At 38.1% G+C, this 16170-nt stretch overlaps 2 pseudogenes; one reads left to right on the top strand and one right to left on the bottom strand.

The window, feature by feature from the left end:
* The window catches only part of LOC129557401 (frizzled-3-like), a 929688-nt pseudogene that overhangs the window by 356829 nt on the left and 556689 nt on the right, over positions 1 to 16170 (top strand).
* On the bottom strand, positions 5285 to 6189 carry LOC129557403 (olfactory receptor 4C11-like; annotated as a pseudogene).

Here is a 16170-nt window from a genome sequence, read left to right as displayed (position 1 = left end):
TACTCAGCCATTAAAAAGAATGCATTTGAATCAGTTCTAATGAGGTGGATGAACCTGGAGCCTATTATACAGAGTGAAGTAAGCCAGAAAGAAAAACACCAATACAGTATACTAACACATATATATGGAATTTAGAAAGATGGTAATGATAACCCTGTATGCTGCGGCTGCTACTAAGTCACTTCAGTCGTGTCCGACTCTGTGTGACCCCATTGACGGAAGCCCACCTGGCTCCCCCATCCCAGGGATTCTCCAGCCAAGAACACTGAAGTGGGCTGCCATTTCCTTCTCCAATATGTGAAAGTGAAAAGTGAAAGTGAAGTCGCTCAGTCGTGTCTGACTAGTAGCGACCCCATGGACGGAAGCCCACCAGACTCCTTTCTCCATGTGATTTTCTAGGCAAGAGTACTGGAGTGGCTTGCCATTGCCTTCTCTGGATAACCCTGTATACGAGACAGCAAAATAGACACAGGTGTATAGAAAAATCTTTGGGACTCTTTGGGAAAGGATGAGTGTGTGATGATTTGGGAGAATGGCATTGAAACATGTATATTATCATATGTGAAACGAATCATTCCAGATTCAACGCATCATACAGGATGCTCGGGGCTAGTGCACGGGGATGACCTAGAGGGAGGATAAGGAGCAGATGGAGGTGGGAGGGGGGTTCAAGAAGGGGAACACATGTACATCCGGGGTGGATTCACGTCAATGTATGGCAAAACCAACCAATATAATATTGTACAGTAATTAGCCTCCAATAAAAATTTGAATTAAATTTTAAAAAAAGAAAAAAAAAGAAATTAGAAAGTATAGCCATCTCTCAGCAGAACTACTTCCAGATAGGAATGTTTTCTGAAAGATTATATTTTGTGAAAAAGTGAAATTTTTATAACCAAAGTTTACTATCAAATTTAGATGTTTTTCTAGGACTCATTCTTAGTGACCCCCTGACTTTTGAAAGTGCAGTGTACAGTTTTAAAATCTTAATCAACCGTTTTATTTTTTGTTTATCGATTATTTAGAATCTCTTTTTTTTTTTTTTTTACCAGAATTTTCTGGTTAATCCTTCTACTTCCTCTAAACCTCCAATCACATCTTGAGTGCCTCACCCAACCCCTCGGTGTGCATAAGACATCCTGAGATTTGTCATTTGTCCTCAGGACTTCCCTGGCAGCTCAGACGGTAAAGCATCTGCCTTCAATGTGGGAAACCTGCATTCGATCCCTGAGTCAGGAAGATCCTCTGGAGAAGAAAATGGCAACCCACTCCAGTACTCTTGCCTGGAAAATCCCATGGACAGAGGAGCCTGCTAGTCTGCAGTCCATGGGATCGCGAAGAGTCTGACACCACTGAGTGACTTCATTTCACTTCACTTCTTAGATTTATGAAAGATTTTGTTTCTCTATCAAAACAAGCCTTCATCCTACTTAGGTGACTACTTCTCTCCAACTTCTGGTACCAGATGAACTGTCATTACTTTAGAGAGCCTTCCTCTGTGGCTCTATTCAATGGTTCTTATATTCTCGCCATTATTCTCTACGTCTCTGTTTTCATTTTTTTAGTAACAATGACCAAAAGCAAGTATATTTCATATAATTATCCTCTGACTTTTATTACTTTCCATGCCGGTCTAGACTGGACAAGCCTCCAGGAAGGGATTTTTTTTTTTTTTTTGACTGTGCTGGTCTTCTTTGCCTTATGGGTTTTTCTCTAGAAGCAGCAAGCAGGGGCTACTCTCTAGTTCCTGTATGGGCTTCCCACCGTGGTGACTTCTTTTGTTGTAGAGCATGAATTCTAGAGCTTGTGGACCTCAATAGATTCGGCCCACAGGCTCTAGAGCACAGCTTCAATAGTTGTGCTACATGGGCTTATTTGCTCTGTGGCATGTGTGACCTTCGCAGATGGGGAGCCCTTTCTCCTGCATTGGGAGGTGGATTCTTTACCGCTGAGATACTAAGGAAACCCAGAAGGGATTTTTATTTATCCTTCCCATGTATTCATTTTTCAATATAAAACACAAGAGCCTATATTTTTCAAATAGCCCGATTCTGATGGTTGAGGCATAAAAAGAAACAAACACTAAAATTAAAAGTAACTGAAAAAAGAAGGCAGAAAGTGAATGTTATGATAGAGTTAATGGAAATGGAAGGCTGTGATTATTTCATAGAAGGTACTTCATATTGGGCAGTCAGAAAAGGATTCTATTAGCATGTATCTTTTAAACTGATTAGAATTCTGTTGATATTACCTTAGAAAAAAGTTATGAGCTAAATTAATATTTTAATACCAATGAACTGAGTAGTTATAAAAATGGTCAGAAGGAAGCAGTCATGTGAGGATTAGTGAGATAAAGAATCTAGAGAGAAAACTCTAATTCAAGAAATATCATGGTGTTTTTGAGGAAATGCAAAATAACAGAGTGAGTGGAACATAGTGATCCAGGCAGAGAGAGGCCAGAAGCAAGATCAAAAATGTATGAGGGACTCAGATCATGTATGCAATGCTGATACCTCTGAGGTTTTATTCAAGCATGGGTAAATAAGTTCCCCAGTATATTAAATTTGAATAAACAAAAGAAAAAAGAATGAAAGTTATATTTGGATTATGTCTTGTTTGCTTAAGATGACACCAGCCTAATGGAAGAAGTAAAGGGGAACTAAAGAGCCTCTTGTTGAAAGTGAAAGAGGAGAATGAAAAAGCTTTCTTAGAACTCAACATTGAAAAAAAGAAGATCATGGCATCTGATCCCATCACTTAATGGAAAATAGATGGAGAGAAAATGGAAACAGTGACAGACTTTGTTTTCTTGGACGACAAAATTACTCCAGATTGTGACTGCAGCCATGAAATTAAAAGATGCTTGTTCCTTGGAAGGAAAGCTATGACAAATCTAGAGAGCATATTAAAAATCAGAGATGTCACTTTGACGACAAAGGTATATGTAGTCAAAGCTATCGTTTATCTTGTAGTCATGTATGGATGTGAGAGTTGGACCATAAAGATTGAGTGCCAGAAACTTGGTGCTTTTGAACTGTGATGTTGGAGAAAATTCTTGAATGTTCCTGGAACAGCAAAGAGATCAAATCAGTCAGTCCTAAAGGAAATCAGTTCTGAATATTCATTGGAAGGACTGATGCCAAAGTTGAAGCTCCAATACTTTGACCACCGGATGCAAGAAGCTGACTCATTGGAAAAGACTCTGATTCTGGGAAAAAGTGATGGCAGGAGGAGAAGAGGGTGACAGAGCATAAGATGGTTGAATGGCATCATCAACTCAATGAACATGAGTTAAAGTGAACTCTGGGAGATAGTAAAGGACAAGGAAGCCTGACATGGGGTTACAAAGAGTCGGACAGGACTGAGCGATTGAACAATAACAACTTAAGAACCAGTAGCACTTTATGTAATCCTTATAAGACCAGGTTGTCCCTGGTAGCTCAGCTGGTGAGGAATCTGCCTGCAATGCAGGAGACCCCAGTTCAATTCCTGGCTTGGGACAATCCCCTGGAGAAGGGATAAGCTACCCACTCCAATATTCTTGGGCTTCCCTAGTGGCTCAGCTGGTAAAGAATCAGCCTGTAGTGCAGGAGAGCTGGCTTCAATCCTTAGGTTGGAGAGGTACGCTGGAGGAGGGCATGGCAACCCACTCCTGTGCTCTTGCTTAAAAAATACCCGTGGACAGAGGAGCCTGGAGTATATGGGGTTGCAAAGAGTCAGACATGACTGAACTACTAAGCACAGCACAGCATAGGATCAAATGGAAATGTTTTAAAAACAGAAATTTAGATATAAAATTAGAAAAATGGGAAGTGTTTATTTGTAGGGAGTGTATAACAAGTTTACAGCTTGTGAGTATGATGTTAAAAGCTCTGACAGATATCATTTTTGGTCTTAAGTATCTTTCTTTTCCTGTCACTAGTTTTTATATTAGAGTTATTGGGAATCTTAGGTGCAACATAATAACATTTTGTCTTCACTTGACAGAAATGATTCCCTTAAAGCAATACTTAAGTACTTGAGTATTAAATGATACTTAAATATCACAAAACAGTTTGAATTGGAATTATAAGCTCAGGTTCTAAAATAGCATTACAGTACTTTATCATGAGATTATATAGTGGTGTGGTAGTGGGAGTGGTGAGTGAAAACTATTTATATATTAAGCTATCTTCAAATACACATTTTTTGAATAACCTCATATAAAATAAAATTTTGAGAAGCATTTTCAATTTCAGGTTCTTCCCAGAATCCTGAAACTTGAGTTTTCAGATGCTTTAGGGAAGCAAAAGAACAAAAATGCTTCTTTCCTGTACACCAAAAAAAATAAAAAATAAAAAAAAAAAAAACAGAGAAAACTTAATGATATGGGAATAGCCTGAAACTTCATTATTTCCTGCAAATGTTCATATTCCCAGAAGTGATTCTCAAAGTATAAGGAAGATGAAGCTTCTTCTCTCCTACTTGGATAAAACGACCACTTCCTTTCACATGCCCTCTCTTTATAAAGCACCATTTTCTGTCCTCTCTCCTTCCCTTTACATCCCTTCTGCACATTCGTGCTGGCAAACTCTTATTTCCCTCTCCTTCGTGAAGAGCAATGTGAAAGACTCTGAAGGGAAACTGACTGGCTGGCTGTTATTTCCTATTAAGCCAAATATAAAACCCTTCATCTTCTTAATTATTCATGATATTTTCAGATGTTTTTCAGTATAGTCTATGTTTTCACTGATAGTTCCAGCTTTTATAGGAGTTCGAGGGTCATCAGTGTAGACAAGTAGTGAGGTGGATTCAGCACTGATTTCAGAGTAACATTTTCTCAGAGAATCTTCTCAAATTGTTAGGTTGTCAAGACAGAAACCGTGATTCTGTAAAGTTCCAGTCCCTTATGGATAAGCTCTTATGACCACCTTCATAAGGACTAGAACAAAATCTAGGAAAAGAATCAATGTGCACACACACACACACACACACACACATTCTGTCAGTCCATTTCTCTATGAGGAAATATTTGTATAGGAAACTTAATTATCATGTGAATATTGTCTGATGTTGATAGAATTAAATTAAGAGTCATCAGAGGTTGTTCAGAATTGTTATGGATTTTATTTTCTATTGCAAGCCTCTCAGAATAATGATGCTGTGTATCTCTGTCTTTATATCTATGTATTTCTTTACTCTTGCTTCTGGACAATAATACGCTATTTCTTCTGTCCAGAAAGCAGAACTAAATCATTAAGGAAATATACACAAGGATTCCTGTATATGCACCTATCAACTGAAGTCATGCTTTGCTACACCATAACATTTTCATGGCATTTTTCACTTCTTCATTCTGTAGTGTATAGATCAGTGGGCTAAGCAAGGGTGTCCCGATTGTATAAAATACAGCCACCATCTCGTCTTTTGGAAATGTGGTTGGTGGGTGTGTGTATATGAATATACATGGGCCAAAAAGTATGACAACCACAATGAAGTGGGAGATGCATGTAGAAAGGGCTTTTCCCTTCCTTCTGCACGGTGATTTCTCAGTGAGTACAAGATGACAACATAGGAGATAAACAGGATTATGAAGCCCACCACGCATATGGCTCCACTATTAGAAACAACATGCAAAGTTATCACAGACGTGTCCATGCAGGCAAGTTTCAACAAGGGTTGCAAGTCACAGAACTAGTGGTCAATCAGATTGGGGCCACAGAAGGGCAACCTCAAAGCCAGCAAAATCTGTGCTGAAGAGTGAATACAAGACCCCACGCAGGCTAGAATCACCAGTACACCACAGAGGTGCCGGTTCAAGATGGTTGTATATCACAAGGGTTTACAGATGGCTATGTAGCGATCAAAGGACATGAGGATGAGCACAAAGATCTCCATGCATCCAAAGAAATGGGCTGCAAAGACCTGGGTCATGCACTCATTGTAGGAAATGGTTTTCTCCTGAGAAAGGGCATCCACAATTAACCTGGGGGCTATGGTTGTAGAGAAGCAGGCATCAGCAAAGGACAGATAGAATAGGAATACATGGGACTCCCAAGTGTCCTGCTTGTCTTAATCACTACAATAAGAAACTTCCCCAAATGTTGCAAGGTATAGGATCAAGAAGACTCCAAATATCACTTTCTGATTTCCCGCATCCTGTGTCAAGCCAAAGAGAATGAATTCAGTCACACTCTTATTCACTGACATGGTAATGACTGTAGATAAGATGTAGTTGACAAAGGTTTACTCTGCAGAAAGAAGAAAATAATAGACATCTTGGGAAGACAAGTGGACTGAATTCTGAAGTCCTAGTTTCTGTTTCACACTCTGTTTGTTCCAAATGCCTTTAATTCAATATGAATCTCTGGAAATCTATACATGTCCTAATCTCTCCCAGATCTATTGATTCAGAAGTTAGCTGCCTTGGGTCAAAGGCATTTTTGATTTTTGGATTTTGAGAATACAGAACGCATGGCCTTTAAATTTTTTTATTCCAACCAAGATTGTGAACTCCAGAACTAGTACTTTCCTTGGCAAATGACTTTAACACTTCAAAATTTAAACTCCGGACAAGAAATGAAGTGCAAATACTTGTCATATCTTATTCTGAGTTTTCCTAAAAATTTAAAGAAGATTTTGTATCCACATCGACGTCAATATACACATGTATATTCCAGGCATTATATATCTTTCATATGTTCTCTAAAATCTAAATAGCACTATTTCAATATTAAGTGCTAATATTATTAGAATCCCTGCTGAAGAAACCATTTTTAGTTTGGTTCACTTTTGTGTCTATTATACTTGACTCCATTGGACTCTTGGTTGAAATATGCTTTGACACTTTTTACCTATGCCTCTTGTGTTCAAGATGTCAGCTTCACTGATGGTCATAATATAAGAAATGTGTGGAGAATACACTAAGGTTTATATAATTTGGGAAACTACTATTTACCCTCTTGACTATACTCCTGAACTTACCCCATTAAAGTACTGAACCTTTCTACCTATGGATTTCACTTGTAAAATTTCCAATATGTGCACAATCTAATATATGATCTTACTTACACATGTCTCTCTTTAGTCCAAATTTTCCAGAATACTTTCCTAAAAATATTGTTTGAAAAAAATCCTGCAGTTCCATTATACAGTAATAAAATTTTTCTTTTTCAGATATTTGTTAATATCATACATAGTTTGATTGACATCATCACTGTATTTTCTGACTTTCACTTAGAATTATTACAGCAATTTTGACATATTACCATAATTTCCATAGTTTAATTTTTGACGTAATGATATAATGATATATAAAGTTTTAGAATATTGCAGAAAATTTAATGCACATGCAAGCAAAGCGAAAAAAGCTTACTGTATTATCTCACCTGGTTAGAAAAATGTATTTTTATTATACGTAAAATTATATTACAAGCCACATTTTATTTTTTACCACATCTTTATGATTGTCCTGAGTATCTTTTATCTTTTGTCTTATACTTTCTAATCTTGGTATTTTATTTACAATTAATATTAATCTAACAAAATGATATTTCTTGGTAAAGAACACAGTTCTTGAGTCAGTTTGTCTGGGTTCAAATCGCAGATTCGCTATTTACTAGTTGCAAGATCTTGGGAAAATCACTTTAGACATAATCATGGTTAGTATGCAAATAAAATGAAGAATGATGTGGCTTATAGTAAGAACTATATAAGTCAGTCTCTACTACTTGCACTATTATGACTTTGCTTCTTTTCTTCTTCTGTGACTTTGTTCCTTTTTATAAAATACAAGCTGTCAATTTTCCCATTTTAGTGTAGTCTATATTTTGAAAAAATTTTAAAATAGTAATACAGTATCCACTCACCTTTCGTAATTCCATAATTATCTTTCATTTTTTGTAATATAATTTTTTTCATTTTAATTGGAGGCTAATTACTTTACAATGTTGTATTGGTTTTGCCATCTATTGACATGAATCTGCCCCGGATGTACATGTGTCCCCCATCCTGAACCCCCCTCCCACCTTCCTCCCCATACCACCCCTCTGGGTCATCCCAGTGCACCAGCCCTGAGCACCTTGTATCATGCATCGAACCTGGACTGGCGATTCACTTCACATATGATAATATACATGTTTTAATGCCACTCTTCCAAATCATCCCACCCTCGCCCTCTCTCACAGAGTCCAAAAGACTGTTCTATACATGTGTCTCTTTTGCTGTTTCACACACATGGTTATCGTTACCATCTTTCTAAATTCCATATATATGTGTTAGTAAACTGTATTGGTATTTTTCTTTCTGGCTTACTTCACTCTGTATAATAGACTCGTTTCATCCACTTCATTAGAACTGATTCAAATGTATTCTTTTTAATTGCTTAATAATACACCGTTGTGTATATATACCACAGATTTCTTATCCATTCGTCTGCTGGTGGGCATCTAGGTTGCTTCCACGTCCTGGTTATTATAAACAGTGCTGCGATGAACATTGGGGTACACGTGTCTCTTTCAATTCTGGTTTTCTTTGTGTGTATGCCCAAAAGTGGAATTGCTGGGTCATTTGGCGGTTCTATTTCCAGTTTTTTAAGGAATCTCTACACTGATCTCCATAGTGGCTGTACTAGTTTGCATTCCCACCTACAGTGTAAGAGGGTTCCCTTTGCTCCACACCCTCTCCAGCATTTATTGCTTATAGACTTTTGGATAGCAGCCATTCTGACTGGTGTGAAATGGTACCTCATTGTGGTTTTGATTTGCATTTCTCTGATAATGAGATGTTGAGCATCTTTTCATGTGTTTGTTAGCCATCTGTATGTCTTCTTTGGAGAAATGCCTGTTTAGTTCTTTGGCCCATTTTTTGATTGGGTTGTTTATTTTTCTGGAATTGAGCTGCAGGAGTTGCTTGTATATTTTTGAGATTAATTCCTTGTCAGTTACTTCATTTGTTATTATTTTCTTCCATTCAGAAGGTTTTCTTTTCATCTTGCTTATAGTTTCCGTTGTTGTACAGAAGCTTTTAATTTTAATTAGGTCCCATTTGTTTATTTTTGCTTTTATTTCCAATGTTCTGGGAGATGGATCATAGAGGATCCTGCTGTGATTTATGTCGGAGAGTGTTTTTTCTATGTTCTCCTCTAGGAGTTTTATAGTTTCTGGTCTTACATTTAGATCTTTAATCCATTTTCATTTTATTTCTGTGTATAGTGTTAGAAAGTGTTCTAGTTTCATTCTTTTACAAGTGGTTGACCAGTTTTCCCAGCACCACTTGTTAAAGATATTGCCTTTTCTCGACTGCATGTTCTTCACTCCTTTGTCAAAGATAAGGTGTCCATAGGTGCATGGGTTTATCTCTGCGCTTTCTATTTTGCTCCATTGATCTATATTTCTGTCTTTCATTTTAAATACTTAATTGAAATCATTTCGAGTTATTGTGAAGAATGTGGAAAACATTCTCCCTGTTCCTAAAAGTTTAATACGTTTTAAGGTACTTGGAGATAAGATCACTAATTATGTAAGTTATCATACGATTGGTGTTATAAGAATAGAAACCATCTGCAGAGAGAAAAGTACAAATTCTTAAAGAGTACAGTGAATAGTGAATAATTCAGAATTTTTTAGAGATGAACTTTAACTGAAGATTAAGGTTTTAAATCATGTCTGAGAGGTGAGTTAGCATAGAATCTGAGGCCACACTGCCTAGATTCACACTCCATCTGCTGCCTATGAGGGTGTATATTTAACAAATTCCTTGATTCTATGCATTTCATTTTCTCCAGCTGTGAAAATATATGATAATGCAATCTAAATTTCAGGGTTGCTATGAATGTTGGATAATTCAGTATGTGCAAAATATATGGAAGATACAGGTGTGCAGTACCTTCAATTGCAGAGGTTACTTGCATTATGATTATTATTGTTAGCTTTCCAAGAGGGATTTTTCATTTTCTGAAAATACCAATTCCAAATTTTTATTTACCTAAAAAACACCTGCACAACTGTTTTAAATATTACGTTCCTTTTCTAAGTAACTGAAATCATATTGGCACTGTGTATCACAGCAGTTTTCTCATGGTGACCAGAAGTTAGGAATGATGCTTTCAGAAATTTTAATATGTATTTAAATATATAAAAATAAAAGTACATAACACCTTAGTAATATGGGCCCATGAGAAGAGGAAAGTCAGTTCATTTCAGTTCAGCTCAGTCGCTCAGTCGTGTCTGACTCTCCGCGACCCCATGAATCACAGCACGCCAGGCCTACCTGTCCATCACCAACTCCCCGAGTTCACTCAAACTCATGTCCACAGAGTCGGTGATGCCATCCAGCCATCTCATTCTCGGTCGTCCCCTTCTCCTCCTGCCCCCAACCTTTTCCAGCATCAGAGTCTTTTCCAGTGAGTCAACTCATCCCATGAGGTGGCCAAAGTATTGCAGTTTCAGCTTTGGCATCAGTCCTTCCAGTGAACACCCAGGATTGATCTCCTTTAGAATGGACTGGTTGGATCTCCTTGCAGTACAAGGGACTCTCAAGAGTCTTCTCCAGCACCACAGTTTAAAAGCATTAATTCTTCGGCGATCAGCTTTCTTCACAGTCCAACTCTCACATCCATACATGACCACTGGAAAAACCATTGCCTTGACTAGACGGACCTTTGTTGGCAAAGTAATGTCTCTGCTTTTTAATATACTATCAAGGTTGGTCATAACTTTCCTTCCAAGAAGTAAGCGTCTTTTAATTTCATGGCTGCAATCAACATCTGCAGTGATTTTGGAGCCCAAAAAAATAAAGTCTGACACTGTTTCCACTGTTTTTCCATCTATTTCCCATGAAGTGATGGGACCAGATGCCATGATCTTTGTTTTCTGAATGTTGAGCTTCATGCCAACCTTATCACTCTCCTCTTTAACTTTCATCAAGAGGCTTTGTAGTTCCTCTTCACTTTCTGCCATAAGGGTAGTGTCATCTGCATATCTGAGGTTATTTGATATTTCTCCCGGCAATCTTGATTCCAGCTTGTTCTTCTTCGAGCCCAATGTTCCTCATGATGTAATCTGCATAGAAGTTGAATAAGCAAGGTGACAATATACAGCCTTGAGGTACTCCTTTTCCTATTTGGAACCAGTCTGTTGTTCCGTGACCAGTTCTAACTGTTGCTTCCTGACCTGCATACAGGTTTCTCAAGAGACAGGTCAGGTGGTCTGGTATTCCCATCTCGTTTAGAATGTTCCACAGTTTATTGTGATCCACACACTCAAAAGCTTTGGCATAGTCAATGAAATAAAAATAGATGGTTTTCTGGAACTCTCTTGCTTTCACCATGATCCAGCGGATGTTGAAAATTTGATCTCTGGTGCCTCTGCCTTTTCTAAAACCTGCTTGAACGTCTGGGAGTTCACGGTTCACATATTGCTGAAGACTGGCTTGGAGAATTTTGAGCGTGACTTTACTAGCATGTGAGATGAGTGCAACTGTGCCGTAGTTTGAGCATTCTTTGGCATTGCCTTTCTTTGGGATTGGAATGAAGACTGACCTTTTCCAGTCCTGTGGCCACTGCTGAGTTTTCCAAATTTGCAGGCATATTGAGTGCAGTATTTTCACAGCATCATCTTTCAAGATTTGAAATAGCTCAATTGGAATTCCATCACCACCACTAGCTTTGTTCGTAGTGATGCTTTCTAAGGCCCACTTGACTTCACATTCCAAGATGTCTGTCTCTAGGTCAGTGATCGCGTTATTGTGACTATCTTGGTCGTGAAGATCCTTTTTGTATAGTTCTTCTGTGTATTCTTGTCACTTCTTCTTAATATCTGCTGCTTCATTTAGGTCCATACCATTTCTGTCCTTTATCGAGCCCATCTTTCCATGAAATGTTCCCTTGGAATCTCTAATTTTCTTGAAGAGATCTCTTGTTTTTCCTATTCTGTTGCTTTCCTCTATTTCTTTGCATTGATCACTGAGGAAGTCTTTCTTATCTCTCCTTGCTATTCTTTGGAACTCTGCATTCAGATGCTTATATCTTTCCTTTTCTCCTTTGCATTTCGTTTCTCTTCTTTTCACAGCTATTTGTAAGGCCTCCCCAGACAGCCATTTTACTTTTTTGCATTTCTTTTCCATGGGGATGGTCTTGGTCCCTGTCTCCTGTACGTCACGAACCTCCATCCAGAGTTCATCAGGCACTGTATCGATCAGATCGAGTCCCTTAAATCTATTTCTTACTTCTACTGTATAATCATAAGGGATTTGATTGAGGTCATATCTGAATGGTCTAGTGGTTTTCCCTACTTTCTTCAATTTAAGTCTGAATTTCGCAATAAGGAATTCATGATCTGAGCCACAGTCAGGTCCTGGTCTTGTTTTTGCTAATTGTATATAGCTTCTCCATCTTTGGCCGCAAAGAATATAATCAATCTGATTTCGGTGTTGACCATCTGGTGATGTCCATGTGTAGAGTCTTCTCTTGTGTTTTTGGAAGAGGGTGTTGTTTATGACCAGTGCGTTCTCTTGACAAAACTCTATTAGCCTTTGCCCTGCTTCATTCCGTGCTCCAAGGCCAAATTTGCCTCTTACTCCAGGTGTTTCTTGACTTCCTACTTTTGAATTCCAGTCCCCTATAATGAAAAGGACATCTTTTTGGGGTGTTAGTTCTAAAAGGGCTTATAGGTCTTCATAGAAACTTTCAACTTTGGCTTCTTCAGCGTTACTGGTTGGGGCATAGGCCTGGATTACTGTAATATTGAATGGTTTGTCTTGGAAATGAACAGAAATCATTCTGTCATTTTTAAGTAGAAGGAACATAGACCCTTGGATGTGAAAAAATCTAGAATCCAGAGATAAAACTCAGAGGAGTGAGGGCTTTGGAAGGAAAGAGTAAAACAATATTTTAATGGACATGATACTGCTGCTACTAAGTAACTTCAGTCGTTCAGTCGTGTCCAACCCTGTGCGACCCCATAGACAGCCGCCCACCAGGCTCCTCCGTCCCTGGGATTCTCCAGTTAAAAACACTGGAGTGGGTTGCCATTTCCTTCTCCGATGCATGAAAATGAGAAGTGAAAGTGAATTCGCTCAGTTGTGTCAGACTCTTAATGACCCCATGGACTTTAGCCTACCAGGCTCCTCTGCCCATGGGATTTCCCAAGCAAGAGTACTGCAGTGGGGTGTCATTTCCTTCTCCAAATGGACATGTTAAGGCAAATGCTTTATCAAGCAAATAAAAAGAAAATCAAACTGAAACTTCTAGTTTAATTGGATTATTCTGATGTTGGGAAATATTGAAGGCAAAAGAAGAAGGGGGTGGCAGAGGACAAGATGGTTTGATAGCATCACCGACTTAATGGACATAAATTTGAACAAACTCCGGGAGATTATGGAGGGAAGAGAAGCCTGACATGCTGCAGTCCATGGAGTAGCAAAGGGTCAGACATGTCATAGCAACTGAACAACAACAAAGGCATAGTAAAAAGCTTCAAAAACTAGTTTTCTACCTAGCCAGAGGCCGTGAAAACAAGAGTATATTGTTTGAATATGTTTTTGTAGGGATATATAAAATGTAGAGGCCTAAAAAGATATGAACATCTTTTATTATGATTTATTCGCTACCTAAGAACAGAAATAACTAAGTTGTTTAACAAAATTATCATTAAAAAATAAAAAAAAAATTGGACTTTATGCTCATCTGCAATGAAATGTCTACCTTCTTGAAGATATGCAGCTTCCAGGGGAGATATGTCTTTCTATTCCCTACACTAAAAAACTAAATGGGAAGCATACAAGTTGATCCACTGTGGTCCCAACGAAATAAAATCTGGACCCTCAGTGACCCGAGATATGATTCGTTGGTGGCTTTGGATTTCTTACTTCCTTCCCTGGAGAAGGGAATAGGTACCCACTCCAGTATTCTGGCCTTGAGAATTCTATGGACTGTATAGTCCATAGGGTTGCAAAGAGTTGGACATGACAGAGTGACTTTCACTTCTTAGAAAGTGATCTTAAATGCTCATTTTTTATCAATCTCACGCAAAACAGCAAAATTAAATATATCTTTTATATTTAATAGGATCGTGTTCTGTCATTGTTATCATTTTTAAGGCTTTATTTTTTACAGCAGTTTTAGGCTCACAATAAAATTAAGAGAAAGGTTCAGAGATTTCCCATACAGTCCCTGCCCTAATACATGTATAACTTCCACCCCATTATCAACTATCCCACCAGAGTGGTGCATTTGTTACACTGATGAAGCCTCACTGACAATCACCTGAAGTCCATGGTTTACCAGAGGGCTCACTCTTGGTGGTGTGCATTCTATGGATTTGAATAAATGTGCAATGATATGTATCTATTACTGTATTATTATAGAGAATATGTTCACTGCCCTAAAACATGATCATTTTTACACTTCTAGAACATAGAACACAGTAAGTCTTTTCATAGAATACATCATTTTCTTTCAATTCTAAATAAGATGTCTCACTAAAAAATTTAGTTGATGAAGAGTAACACTTTGAGTGAGATCTATCTGTGTGTTTTGATTGTAAGAATTATTAGCTCCTATATACCATAAAGTCAGGCTGATATTTCATAAATGTCAGTATTACCAATGGTGGTCTAGTGGTTAAGACTCCGTACTCCCAATGCAGGAGGCACAGGTTCAATCCCTGGTCAGGGAACTAAGATCCTGCACGCCATTAGACAAGGCCAAAGGAAAACAGAAAGAAAAGGAAAAGTGAACATTTTAAAGATATGACACATCATAAATGCAGTAAAATTATTACTATAGTTTTCAAGAACAATGACTGAAATACTCACTGTGGCTCTCATAGTCCTCTAACTCAGAGCCAGTGCTTCTGCATGCAGCAGCCAAGCCTGGCACTGTCAAATAACGTGCTTGCTAATGGCTATCCATTTTAAAGGGCACGTTTGCATGTGTGTATGTGTTTGTGTGTGTGTGTGTGTGTGTGTGTGTGGTGTGTATTTACTGAATTATGCAATCCTTTCAGATTTGCTTTAACATTTATTGTTCATTTGATTTTACCATCTCATAAAGCAAGTTCATCTTTTTTTTTCTTTTTTTAAATTTTATTGGAGCAGAGTTGTTTTACAAAGTTGTATTATTTTCTACTATATGAGAAAACCATAATTCCAAAAGATAGATGCATCCCAATGCGGCACTTTTTACAGCAGTCAGGACATGGAAGCAGCCTCCATCAACAGAGGAATGGATAAAGATGTGGCACATATACACAATGGAGTATTACTCAGCTATATAAGGGTCAAAACTGTGCCATTTGTAGAGATGTAGATGGATCTAGAGACTGTCATACTGAGACAAGTTCATGTTATTCTGTTTAGTTTATTTCAAGTTAAGCTGGGAGGCAGGATTTAGCAGAGAATAGTCGGAGAGGAACCAGGACTGGAACTGAAACATTTGTGTTCCATGGCAATTCTTGCTAACACTCTGCTCCACACTGTTACATAAAATATTAGTCTCCAGCTATCCAGGAGGAGCCAGCATAAAGCCAGAAAATCATAAACAGGTAAAGAAGTAAACCTCTGACATGTTCAATGCATGTTCTGACTAGTAAATGGGTGCAAACTTCAATATGGGTCAAAGAGATCAGCATTTTAGATGTATATCTGAAAAATAATAGTGAGGAGTAAGGGATAGAGAGATTAGAGAATAGTGGCAGGAATCAGAGCAAAAAGGGAAAATCTGATTGTGGGAAATTGCCAGAAAAGGAAGAAGAACCAGGGGATGAGACAGGGTAAATCTCACAAGACAAGGGTGAGCGAAGACCCATGTTAGGGGTAAAGAGTAGTTTATCCCAGGGTTTCACTAAAGAGTTATCTTTCTCTTCTCCAGTCCTCATATTATCCCTTACTCCATCCCAGAAAGAATGCAATTAGGGGCTGTAAGTAGGGGCAATGGTGTGTCCTGGACAGAAAATGTTAGTATAATAATTAGGATAATAAGTATCACAACATCACCAGATTCAGTGCTTACCCACTGCATATCATTAATCTGTTTCCATGTCCTTCCTATCCGTATGCTTTGTAAATAAGAAATGTGTAAGTATAGAATATTGTGCCTCTGCTCCCTTCAATATGCCCCCAATTTGGATAAGAATTGGGCCTGGACCAGTGTTGCATTAAGCAAAGACCAATGAAAGAAGAGGATGCCCCAAA

Source organism: Moschus berezovskii, chromosome 26, assembly GCF_049115385.1.
Source record: "Moschus berezovskii isolate FMDL1 chromosome 26, NW_MosBer_1.0, whole genome shotgun sequence".
Lineage (NCBI taxonomy): Eukaryota > Metazoa > Chordata > Mammalia > Artiodactyla > Moschidae > Moschus > Moschus berezovskii.
This window is presented reverse-complemented; position numbering and strand designations above follow the sequence as displayed.